This window comes from Falco punctatus (genome assembly GCF_963210335.1).
Source record: "Falco punctatus genome assembly, chromosome: 8".
In the NCBI taxonomy this organism is placed as follows: domain Eukaryota; kingdom Metazoa; phylum Chordata; class Aves; order Falconiformes; family Falconidae; genus Falco; species Falco punctatus.
The window spans coordinates 32,189,340-32,203,027 of record NC_137588.1 but is presented as its reverse complement, the minus strand read 5'-3'; the positions used below and the strand labels follow the sequence as shown (position 1 = coordinate 32,203,027).

At 41.5% G+C, this 13,688-nt stretch overlaps 1 protein-coding gene across 18 annotated transcripts in view; it reads right to left on the bottom strand.

Moving 5' to 3' along the window:
* KALRN (kalirin RhoGEF kinase) overlaps positions 1-13,688 on the bottom strand; it is a 546,232-nt gene that overhangs the window by 107,322 nt on the left and 425,222 nt on the right. Inside the window, exon 1 of one of the 18 annotated variants that reach the window (XM_080399717.1) lies at positions 8,252-11,642. The exons of the other annotated variants lie outside the window; for them this stretch is intronic. The gene's annotated coding sequence lies outside the window, so the exon portion shown is untranslated. Of the gene's footprint in view, positions 1-8,251; positions 11,643-13,688 lie in introns of those variants that run through there. 18 annotated transcript variants of the gene reach the window in all.

Below are 13,688 nucleotides of genomic sequence, written 5' to 3'. Positions count from 1 at the left end.
CCAGTATGACTGGCTCCAAAACCCTTTGTTGCCAGTGTCACAGAAAGTGAGAAAGGCAGACAGCTGAAACCCTCCAAGGTAACCCCCCACCTCCTGTCTTTCACAGCCACAAGATGTTCTAAACTCACCCAGGGTTAATAAAAGCACAAGAATAGACAAATCAGGGAGTACTAACTAGTTGCTTTCACACGTCCAGCACAGTCTGAGCAAAGCAGACAATCTTGACCTGGGACATCGAGGGTTTCAGTCAACAGACATTCATCAGACATCAACTCCCAAGACGCTGCTAGCAAGTACACAAAATCTGATTGTGTATTCTGGCCAGGAACTTTGTGAAACATCTCCAGGTACAAACAGCACAGGCAAAGTGTGCACAGTAAAAGGTCTACACAGCTGATGAGTTTAAAATAGAAACCTGGCTGCCTGCATCACATACGTGGTACCACTGCAGAAGAAGAATTCAAATCCAACAGGAGCTTTAGAAAGACAAGAGACAAGCACATAAGCCCTTGCAAAGGGTGGGCAATGTGTACATCTGTCTTTGTCTAACCAGGGTGTTCTGCCCTGGCCAGTGTTCCCAGCTGAGTATTTTCCCCGCTATTTGCTTGTCAGCAGAGAACCTATACCTTCCCTGATATCAACATCAAGGAATAATTAGGACCTACAGGTCCCCAATTAGCCACCTCTGCTTTTAAATGACGTTGAAATAAGAATAGTTACCTGAAGAACTAGGAACAATAGCTCACAAGAACCAGAGGAGAAACCTCAGACTGATGCCCTCTTAGGAAGGAAGTGAAAAGATATTCAGAAGAAAAGCACAATAAGATCACCCCAGGAATGCTTTAGAACAAAGCAAATCTCAGTTTGTGCACTGGATCAAATTGTTTGGTACACATATCCCCAGATTTATTTCCTTTATAATCTGGATAATTATTTTAGACAGGTATGTTGCTGTCTGCACAGCTACCCTTTTAATGGAGTTGTGAAAAGTGATATAATTTCAAACAACACCTGCAACAGATCTACCCCCTTCCCTGCCTTGTCAAATACAAAGGAGACATTTCCAAGACAAACAGTTGCAGATCGCTTCAAAGCTATGCTTTCCTGCTGTGGTCCCGGTGTAAGAAGTGAGTGCTTGAAGGCAGAAAAGGGACAATCTCTTACTCTACCTCTGGTAGCATGCAGGGATCAGGATTTATTGGATAAGTAGCACTGTGTTTTAGATACATATAAGCCTGATTACATTAGATAGATACCCTTCCCAGTAGACAGCCATGCCCAGCTCCCAGCACCATTCCGAGCAGTGCACAGGGCTGGCTGATGGGAGGACTGCCTTCCTGTGTCTCAGCCCAGCTCTGGTGAGGCCTGTTCATTGCAGACCCTCTGCTGATCTTCACTGACCTGCCTCAGGTGCTCTGGACTCTCCTAAAAAACACACATTAGCAATGAAGGCCAAGCATCTGAAGGCAGCATGGATGGGGAGCCCAGCACACCGAAATGCAAAAGCCTGCACTGATGCTTGGTAGCATCATAGGAAACCACAACACTGCTCCTTCAGGGATATTAGCTCCTCAAAATGGGTAAGGATCTGAACAGAGAAACAAAAATCACGATGAAGGATTTAAAGTGCCCCCTAATATATTTTTTTTTTCCCAAATTGTTGAATTCACAGAACAGATGTTTTATATAAAACTGGCTTTATTTTTAATTGGAGGAGATTATTCAAACTATGTCTAAGCCATATGGTCCTGTAAGTCTGGCTCCCCTCTGTCATTGCTGGAGAGGCCAGCTTGGCATCCCTCTCCTTTTCCAAGCCACTTCCTTTTAACAGATTTAATAGCTGCTATTTTTCTTTTTTATTGTTGGTCCCTAGGTCCCATTACTATAAATCAGGGCCAAAATTAACTCAAAGGTGGATTTGGATAAGTTGCTTTTAATGATTTTCAGTAGTAAGTTGGTCTAACGGAACACAAAGGGGAATGCAGATTTGAGATGACAGAAAACACATTGGGAGGAACGATGACAGTGAATGGCGTTCATCTCCAAGCTGCCAAAGGAAGACCTGGTCCTGCTGGCATGTTTTCCTGCCCCTTTTCCCCTTGCAGGTGCCACACTATGGGGCAGAAATGTTCAGAGGTATTTAGTACATACTAGAAAAACTGGGGCATGTTACCGACATGATGCTGAGCGCCAGGCAGGCTTCAGGCTGAAAGAATGTGTGATGGCTGAGGGCATTGCCCTGCCCCAGCACCGCACTGGGCATGTTCCGGGCTCAGCACAGCCTGGATGTCTAGTGCCTATCTCTACTGTGCCCAGTGCAGTCCATGAATCGTCACCAGTTCAGAGTAGTAATACTTCTGGCAAATTGAAATCACACTTTAAGAGGCTGGGGCTGATATGTAAACTCTGGATGCTGTCTGGGTGAGGGGGTTGCAGTTAGTCAGATAGCAGGAGGCAGCCAGGCAATCCCACAGACCCTTCTCCCTCCCTCCCCAGCTGTTTTCTTTAATGCCAGTGCTTTACTGATAGTTATATTAAAGGCTCATCCTAATGATACGCTCCAGCTCAGTGTTCCCATTAATCACCATATAAAAACAGGCTGCTGCTGCAAATAGGCTGCATGGATGGGCTGTACTTGAAGCAATGCCCACTTGGAGCAGGACAGTTTGCAAAACTGTTGCATGCCCATACCCTCAGTCAGTGTTTGGCACTGTGGAAAAAGGATCTTAAGGGAGACATTTTCTTGCATTTGAGTCCTCCTCGTTTCTTGCATTGCTCACTGCACCCACTGAGCCTTTGCAGCATTGCTGCATAATCTTCAACCATCACAATGGGTTGCAGCTTGAGTCCTAACAGTTAAATCCTGGGGCTTTCATTCTCCTCTCCATAATACTGCTATTTACTTGAGGTGACCTCATTTGCCAAGTGATGTAACAGGGTACACGATTGAGCCTGGCACGTCTAAGCAGATGTTTTCAGTGGACACAGAAACAGCATTATGAAATGAAAATATCGCCTAAAACCTGAGCAGCACAAGAGATTACAATGGCCTTTATGCAGATCAGGTTACCTAAAATAGTATTGAAAGGCCTTTGGCTGCAATCGTATGCTTCCCTTTTTAAAAAGAAAGACCGTTGCTTGTACTACTGTAATGTGACTCCCAAAGGAACCGGCAGCTGCAGGTTTTGAATTTTATCATTCCTGGCCTCTCTGTTTGATAGAGTTACTGCAGCATGCCCAGAGGACACTCCTCCCATAAAATTTTCTTCTTTAACTACAAACCCAAAAATTAGTTGTACTCCTTTGTTTTGTTTTATTTTGTTTTGCTTTAGTTTCTAACAAGGTAATAAATTCTACTTCAAACAAGAATATAAATACAAAGAGTTTGATATCATTCTGACTTGCTTTGTTTCTACTGAAAGGAAATGCACATTGACTTTGCTATTTACATCTGCTGTCACGTCACATTATCAGGGAGGGTCAAATATGGATCAATGAAGTCCAGTAGAAACAAGTAGAAGATTGAGAGAAGCTTGAAAGAACTTGCTATGTCCATTTATCAAAGGATAAGCCGAATAATAAGGTCTATTGATAAGCACATTCCTGGCTTTTGCTTCATTTCTTTCATGGAAGATGCTTCAGATAAAATATTCTGGCCTGTGCAATCACTGTTACATGTAAATGGTTCCTGGATGAATATGTTAATTTCTGTTCTTGCTAGACTCAGTTCCATTAATACGGAGGCCCCAGTTTTCAAAGACAGACGTGTCTGTTTATCCACAACACTCACGCATGTGTTCTTTTGCTCCCCAAACCCACATTTCTTTTTTGCACACAACACATGCAGAGGAAGGCGACGTGAACTGAGCTTAAAACTTCCTCAGGGTGTTTGACAACTTGAAATGCAACAGTGTCCAGGATAAAAAAAAGATTTTGGTAGCTGAGCGAAACATTTTCAGCATGAGATCCAAGGACACAATGTTTGACATTACCATATCCAGTATGTCTCTAAAGCCACTGGGGGGCATGTTCGGGGCAGCTCACATAAGAGAGCTACTGTTGGGGATTTCAGAGTCACAGAGGAGGGATAGACCCGAAGTGAGTGAAGTTCAGTGTGAATTGAACACTTCCTTTGGGTTTCTTTTGAAAATCCTAGGCTAAATCTCTATCTTATTCTTAATTGGCAGATATAAAGATACGGGCTCAGGGGAAATACATTTAGTTTTTTGCTAGTAACTGGGAAATAAAGATAAACTGTGTACGAAATTCTATTGCAGAAAGACAGTAAATCTGTAGAGTTTGACAGTGGATCTGACTTGTTTCAGCCAGAATAGCATCATAGCTGCAGATGAGAGGGACAATTGGAGTCCATGCATGGAGGGATAGAAGAAAAGCACAGGGCTGCGGCAGAACTGGGGCTGCAGAGGTGGATGACAAATGAAAAAACAGGGGCCTGGGGGATGGACAAAAGAAGATGGTGAATACCAGCAGTGGTAACTAACCAGGTTGATAAACAGCCCTCAGTGCTGATCAGCACTTGTAATGAAGCTGAGCAATTCCCACATAAACCTTAATTCACTTTGAGGCAAGTTTCTCAAACTGCATACTGGAGAATCCTAAACCGAGGAAACAAGTGATTAACTTTTGCTGCACTTTCTTAAACTCCACTTACTATCACTCCTAACATCCACAGCCATACTTGAGTTTGTATGCTACTAACATTGTATTATCACACCTACTTAAACTGAATAGACAACAGGACACTTCCTTGGATGAGTATCTCCTTTTCCAGTCACAGAATTGTGTTCTCTTAATAAATTCTGTTTCACTCATTCATTATTTCTTTATATATGCTGTAAGATTTTTGGCATAAGCGTCTTGTTTCCTTTCATAAAATGCGAGCACATTTTGGACAAGAATGATAATGGTAAATAATAAGTAAGCAATTCCCTCTATCCCAGGCAATACAGTAGCAGAGCTGTGTGTTCAAACCTCATTAACCCCTACCCAATCTGAAGAAAAAGAACACTGAAATGCTCCGGTTGCCAGAATGACTCCTAAGGGGACGGAAAACATGCTTGAACTAAAAGAGAATGAACTTGCCTTCACTGCATGAAAAGGGATTTTACTGTTGCAACACTATAATTATGAGTTGGTGGCTCTTTCAATGATAGATTTCATAAATTATGAAAACACAATGTAAAACATATCTCCTCCTCAGAGTTTGCATGCAAGCCCTTAGCAAATAGTGACCCTATTAAAAGCATGTACATAACTTACCAGAACCTACACGTTTCCTTCTGATTCTCCTTTCTGTCCCTTCAGCAAAAAAGGGACTCTCTATCACAGTGCTCTATATTGTATCATAACGAATGTCTGGGTTGATCTGAGGTGCAGATAAATGAATTCACCTCTCTCCTATATCAAAGGTATTTTTGTCAGTAATATGCACCGTTGAGGCATGGGGAAAAAAGCAAAAAGAGTCTGAAAAGTGAGTCTGAAAAGCCCGTGCAGAAAACAGAGGAGCTCTGGGGACACAGTATTCAGAGGCAGGCTCATTCTTGGCAGACAGAGGTTTTTGGCCACCACTGTACCACTGCCCAGCTGCAGCAGCAAGCTATCCCCCCCCTCCTGTGCTGAGAAGCTCCTGGGCTCCCCAGGGACAGCCTGCCCCCCCTGCCCTGCTCCTGCTGGGGAAGGGGACTGCTCTGACAGGGCAGGGGCAGCGGGGACAGCGACAGTTCCTGTCCCCTGAGAGCTGGGCTGCAGCTGCTGGGGGTGGGAAGCAGGAGATGTGGCAGTCCTTTGAGACAGGCCCCTTCCCTGGGGTTGCAGGTTACCTACTTTTCATGCCTAATGTTAGAGAGGGTAGGTAATCAATCAATGGCCAAACCCAGAATGTTTTCAAAAACTCCTGGAGTTTCTGGGTCTTGAAAACCCAATAGTGCTCTGTCAGCTGAAGCAGCACAGCCTCTCCTCCCACTTTCAGGCTAGACAGGCTTTAAAGAAGAGGCAACAACTGAGAAAAAAAAAATCAGGAAAATGTCTTTTTTTGCCAAAATTTTTCTCCTTTTTAAAAAATCCCCGAATTGCAGAATGTGAAGAGACAGTTTAGCACAGAAAGCCTGAAAGAAGAATGGAGGGACAAATGGACATTTCAGCACCCTAACAAATGTTTTATGCTCCCCCCTGAATTTATGGTTTGATGCAAGAAGCACAAGCTATAGGTCTAATTCAGGAAAGCACCCATGCATATGCACAAGCTCAGTAAAAACCAATAGGATTTAAATCGTGTTCTTTCAGGAGTCAGGACTGATGTGAGTACTTGCAATCAGGACAAAACAAGAAGCAGCCCACAAAAATGGAGAGGCATTGAAGTATGTGAGACCATTGGATTGCAATATTCTGCACTATCTTGGAGGGTGGGATGCTATTTTATGTCTGGAGAGAGGGATGTGGGTCACGGAGAAATAAAACACTTGGTTCCACTCCCCAGTCTCCATTTATTTTCTCTCCATTACACTGAGCACGTGGCAACTTCAATACAGAGACCCCAGTCATGTCTCATGGGTACCGACGACGAAGGCAGGAGGAGTACCTTCAAAGCTGGGCCATAGATTTTACCATGTCTCAGTTTCCCGATCAGTGGTAGTAAGAATGCTGAGCCTTATTTCAAGAATGTCTGTAAAGCCTTTTTCTTGTCTTCCAGCCACAAAGTCCCAAATAAAATTAAATGATATTACAGAGGATTTAGATCATATGAAATACCTTTCTGTCAGGCTGAAATCACCAGTAAGGAGTTTAAAAAAAACATGCAGAGGAGCGTACAACATTTTCCAAACTGAAGCCAAAGAGAAATACAGTTCTTTGTAGATATTTCCAGAGTATTTATGCATACTCACCACAACGGCAATGCACTACACTACTACTAATGTAACTAAATCTTATTTCTCTCATATGAAGGACAATTTAATCTCCTACAGAAAAAATGTTTATTACCCAGTTTTATGTTCTCTACCTCCTTGAAACCTGGCAGCCATTTGGTGCAATCCATCTCTATTAGGATGCCACCAGTTATCAAATGAACACTTATCTTAATTCATTGGCTATTTGGAAAACTGCAGTCCCAGATGGTTCTCTCTCTTGCAAAAATTTCTACAACTCACTGGCTCCACTACATACATTTGGTTTCTATTTGTAAAGCAAATGTCATTTACATTGGCTGACTCCATTTTCCTTTTCTGATCACCGTATGTCATTTTATGCCATTCGTTTTCTCAGCCTTAATTCTACCTTGCAGCCCAATATAATTTGAATCATCATCCATATCATAGGCTTTGCTTCTCCTCTTACCAACTATATGATAGGGAATATTCTGGTTTATGCATATTGTTTAGCAATAACAAGGGCACTCTTTAATTTATTAGAATTATCACGTGTTACCATAGACAAGAAATGAAACTAACATAAATTCATGTTTTAGCCATAGTAACAGAAACTGCATCAGCTATTAACACAGTGTGATTCAAAGTCTTTCACAGACACATAATCTATTATTTGGTAGTAAACATGAACAGTCCAGCAAAAATTAACTGCTTCCCCTGCTAACACCTTTTTCTTGTGAAAAGAAGTAAACTCATTTTTAAAGGAATTGTTAAAGTATTTTTTGATTACTAAAAATGGGAAGGTAGTCACAAAAGCAACACTGAATGAAGTGAAAAAGTCAACTAATCTCACTTTACCAAAAGAAAAAGTAGCCAGTCAAGAACACTAAATGAGAAAGCATTACAGTAAAAAAATTGGCAGGAAAACAGTCGTTCCAAAAATGGGCTACCACTTATTGCTATACATCTACAGCTATAGATGTGGGGTAATAAATATAGGTTTGTTTTTTATAAACACCTCTTTTGTATAGGTGTTTCTAAAAAGCTCCTTTGGTAAACACTAGCAAAACCTTTACTTTCAAGCAAAGCAAACACACTGAAGGAACTTGGTGCTCTTCTTTTGAGGTACAGTCCTGCTGTCACCACCCTCCTCAGAGGATACCCAAAAGCAGAGCATTTGCAGAATGGTATTGCTTGAGCAAACCTCTTAGCTGGATTTCTTTGTGGGTGAAAGCTCCAGCACCACCTGCTCACAGCATGAATCTCCTACAGCTCAGGAAAGCTGCCCTGGGACTTGAATAACACTTTCTAAACCTTCACCCAAAGTAGTTTAGAATCAGGGATGGAAAATGTAAAAGCCAACATACCTTCCCCTCTGGCAGTTCAACAGGTGTGTGCTATATTAACTAACCCTGTCTCTGTGCCACTGCCACCTGACGTCATTGTTACTGGGTTGACAAAAGGTTTCCATGACAAACGAGAAAGCTGATCTGTTATCTTCCCTCTGGAGGAAACCGAAATGCCCTCTCTCCCATATTCTGCTAGAACCACCCATCTTGTTTTTGGCATGTAGCACAGAGGGTGCATTTTTGTAATTGATTTAGATTTCCCTCTGCTCTGGAAAAGAGAAGCCAAGTTGTTTGTTGTTTTTCCCCTAACTTAAAATAGATGGTGTCACCCTCATCCCACTGCGATCCCACCCACCTCACCCACAGCACAATCTTCTTTGCAGGCATTTCGACTAACGTGTTAAAAAAGAGAACAGATAACACGGAGAGGACAAACTTTGAAGAAATGAACAAAAACACTATTAAGACATTTGATTCTCTTCTTGGCTGTAATTTATTACCTCTACTAGCAGGCATGGCTTGTAATAGTTAGCAGATGTTTGAAACATCTCATTTTGAACTTTGCCTAAGATTAAAAAGAGATCTTGTAGTGTTTAAATAGCAGCTGCAGAAAGAAATAAAGTTACCTTCCTAATGTGACAGAAATGTTCATCCCAGCCTTAATCAAGACGGACTGTTTTATATTCTGTACATACTAAGGAAGCTAAGTTTCTGTGCAAGGCACCCCCACATTATAAATTTTATATATATCTACTTTGCAGCAATTGACATGAAATAACCCCAGTGGAAAAGGCTGGCCCAGCTGCGTGAACACTTCTTTGGTTTTTGCTACAATTTACCCCAGGCCTACAGCTCACCACAAGCGGGAGAAGGGTGGGATAGTTTGGCCATGAACAACAGGTTAGCAAATTTGCAGGCTGAAATGTATTTATTATCATTGCTATTCTCACTGCACCAAGGGAGAGCCCAGCAGTCCTCAAAGAGGATCATGTCCTGGATGCGGAAACAAAACCAAAGAATCTTCAAGGAGCAACAAAGTATGTTTCACTACAGCTGTATGTCCTGACCAGTCTTACTGCCAGTAAGGATTTGATCCTGTGCAGCAATGCGAATTCACCCTTTATTTAAGCACTGGGGCCCGATGTTAAATTCAATCTCATGGGCACAGTCCCTGTGAACCTGCTAGGACTACTGATGCCCCTGCCTCTTGTTCCTACAATGGTTAAACTTCAGCCAAAGGCTAATTAACTGAAACAGATGGCTAAGCTTCTGATTTGAGGAAGTTAACATACAAACAGGTTTAGATCGAAAAAGAAATTATTGTTCCCCTTCAGACTGCCTGTATTTCTTCTATAGCCTGGCAGAGTGGCCGCTTTCTGAGATTTTTATGAAATTCATTGTATTTGCAGGTTTCTTGATGGGCACAGAGATCTTATATGGCAGGCAGCCCCTATACGAAGCAGATTTTGGAAGATCTGCTGTAGCAAACAAAGATGGCCCTAGCCTTTATGCATCTGGTTTGAGTTAATATTTTTATCCCCTTAGAATATATGAGGCTTTTTTCCTATGCTAGGCTTTTCCTAGTACACATGTTTCTTCTGATTTTAGTCACATAAGGTTGTAATATACTGCTCTCGAACAGATGTGATTTTGGAGCTTGTCCTGAGGAGTACTGCTCACCTTCAGAGGGAGGCAAACGCTAAACAAACTATGTACCTATCGTCTTTGGGGAAGAAAAATGCCTTTTTTTGACTCCTGCTAAGATAATTTTAAATCCTGCTGCATGACAGCTGGTTACTGTTAATGTGGTGTGTAATATTAAAGATGTTATTACTGAATATGAAAATAGCTAACACTTTTGCAAATATAATCAACACATTTAATTCATTGTCCCATTGAGGTTCACAACTCTTAAGACCTTCAAACCAGTGCAGGACTTAAAAACGTACACTTAACCTCAAGCCAGTGCTAACTTTATTCCTGTTGAGCAGAGCACAGCATATGCTTAACATTAGGGGCATGTGCTTAACGGGCTCGTGAAACAAGACCTGTTTTATGATTCAGCACAAGCAATTTGCAGCTCCGTATTCATCTTCCTTACAACCAGTAATGCGCCCACAAAATTACAACAGGCCGGTGGCAGAAACAGAGCACTGATCTCATCAACAGGGCCATAAGGCTGCACCAGCACACAGCATCAGCACACAGCACCAGCCCAGGGCAAGGCAACCCTCTCCAGCCCCAGTGGCAAGCCCCAGTCAATGTGTTCAATTTACAACCAGAGAACAGGCGGAGGGAAACCACCACAGCTAATTAAACACCATAGCTAATTAGCATAAAGACACTATATGCAGCAGTAATACCCACAGATGTTTTTCCTACAGGTTTACAGGAACTTCACCACTCCCAGCAGGTGTCAACACTCGTGATTCAGGGAACACAATGCCTGCATGTATTTTTTATTTAATTACCATGATTTTTAGAAATTTTCTCTGCAGTGCTCAGAGCAGAGTCATTAATATTCAGTAATCTCTTTGAGCAACAATTTAAACTTTTATGAGCCTGGAGCCCCTGCCTAAAGCAGTGGCTGTATTGTCTGAGAACTGGATTTTATGCAAGGCAGCTGTCATGGCAACGTGACGGGGAAGGGAGAACCCAAACAATAATCGAGTATCAAAGAATTCTAAGTGCAGGGAAAATTCAGAACTAGATTCCATATTAGAGCTATAGGCTGTCCAAACTGCAGATTTTAAAGCTTAGGAAGACTGGATATTATTATAAGCTCTCTTGGGGATGGCTGCATTCCAGTAATGCATTATCACTGATCTGTTCCCATTATAATCCATCCATTTAACTGAAAATGACATGTTTGTGGGGCAGTGGAAAAGCAGTCTGAAATGGAACAATTGCACATCTCTGCTTTTGGTAGAGAAAAGAGAAAGAGGGAGGAAGAAAAAAGGTTATGATCAAAACTATATTTCAATAGCAAGCCTGGCTGTTGTAAAAATAATAATGGTCTTGGCTAGCTGCTTGTGAAATAATGAACCTTCTGCACCTTTATAATATTATTGCAGGCGTTCTGTAGAGCACCCTAATAAAAATGGATGGCTAACTAAATGAGAAAAGGCTGATGCATTGTTTTATGAGGCAATAATCCAGTTCCAGAACACATAAATCGTAAACCCCAAACCAAAGAGTTTATACCAAGAACACAACTTTATTTCTATTGTTACCCTGCTGCTCTTGTATATGCTGTTACATATACGATGTGTTTTTAAAATAATTAAGATCTTAAAGAGCTAGCAACAGAGCAGAGCATAATTGTGTCTCAAGAGTGCTGAGTGCCCCAAGCTCTTATGAACTTTCATATAAGAGGGTGCTTTTTTATGTTCACATGGATTGGTTTGCCGCTTAATGGAAGCTAAAATAACCTAGCAGAAGGCTACTGCCTGGGACAAAGATGATCTCGGTTTTAACTCCAGCTCTGTTTCTTGTCCAATGTTTAACTTGGATGGCTTCACTTTCCTATATCCCTTTTGTGTCTTAGAAACAGGTATAGTGCCAGTCACCTTTTCATGAGACTGAATACAAACTCGCATTTGACCTAATTTTTTGCAAGAAACAAGCAGTTTCGATTAGCATATTTCTAACAAGCTAAAAGCCACCACAACTGTCATGAAATCACCAGTCTGCTCAGCACCATTGCTAAACCCTGTGCCTACAAGGGTGGCAGATATTCTTCCCTCCGTGTCAGTGACACCTGCATGTATCAGGGTTTGTCCCGTTTACCTAAGCCAAGCTTACCAAGCTATTTGGATCATCAGGCTGTTCTTTCTCCTCCTGACTGCTCACCCAGCTACAGGCATTTTTTCAGCTTCTCACGGATAACTAGCAGTCCCCATGGAGCAGAACCAGTGCAGGCCAGCTCCCCACAGATCTGGGCTGTGTCCTCAGCCTCCAGCTACAGTAGAAGCTTTTCCTGTCAAGCATCTATGAAGGCTCTCAGCCATGTGAATTCTTTAGTAATGTGCGTGCCCATAAATATATGTGTTCGTACTACTGCATTTCTCCTTATTAGAGCAGCTTCTGGGTCCTTCTCTCTATCCTTATGCTGATCTCCACATAAATTATTTTGAGATCAGAAGCTTCTATCAATTTGCTTGAAACTGGCCCAATGGGTACAAAAGGTATCAGAGGGCAGAGCACAAACAGATGTGGAAAAAATGAAAGAAAACCTTGTTGCCTTAGAAATTTAAGTTAAAAAATTTCTGCTATCACAAAGGTAAAGACAAATCTCTTCAGGATTTCTCTACAAACTTTTCTGTCCTATAATAATTCTATTTATATCTCCATCTGTCAGCTAGCCAGGTTTCAATCCATTTAATACACATCATGTTTATTTTCTATTGTTCTGCTTTGTTAGTAAAAATACCATGTGGCCCAGATCAAACACCCACAAAAGTATATCACTGAGACACTATTTCCTCTATTAGCTGAATTATAACCTCATAAAGAAAAATACCAAGCTAGTTTAATTTTATTTTCTATAAACAGGTGCTAACTGGCATTACTTACATGAACTGGATTAAATCCATTGCTAACTCATGCTCTTTATTTGTAGTTTCATTGTTGTTCCTGGAGTCAATATACCAGGTTTGAAATTCAGTTGTATTAACTAAAAATGAGATGTAGCAGATATTGAGAAATGCAATCTCTTCGAGTCACAGGTGAGGTGTAATGATTTGACACTTATGAATCCTCCTACTGTTTTAATTTTTAGATCAAATGCAACTTCTGAAGGTTTCTCAGGATCTTTTGTATTATTTTTATCTCACGCAGGAACACAGATACCCATTACTATGTCATGAAAAACCACATCAGGTTTGACTACTGTAGGTTAGACAATTCTTCTAGCATAAGACACTCTGCTATTTGAACTTGAACAGAAACTTGAAAGCAACTCCCTAACGGACATGCTAATGCAGCCTATATTTAAAACAGATCCCTTGTCCGATTCCTTCTGGACAGGGCCAATGGTCCCATTACATTAATGTCTTTAAAAGCTGTCCTGCAACAGAGGTCAAGGATCAACTGTACCTGACAGCTGACCCACCCTTTGATGTTAGCCTTGAACCCTAGAGACTGAAAGTGACTCACGATGGGTGTTGCCTGAAGTTGCTCAATACAAGTATGTAAGTGCAAGCACGGGTGCATGTCTGCTTGCACACTGCAGTCATGTTTCGCTAATGCTTCCTTTTCTGTGACATTCTAGAAACAACCTGCACAGCCTATGGGATGGAACAGTACTGTCAGCAATTGCTCAGCACGAGTCAGTTAAAGCTCTTTTTATTGCTTCAGGATAAGCAACTTCCACACTAATATAGCTGTTCCACTGCCTATGAGGCAAGACAGTCTATGGTATGATGGCTTGTTTTATTTCTGTATCAATTTCTGA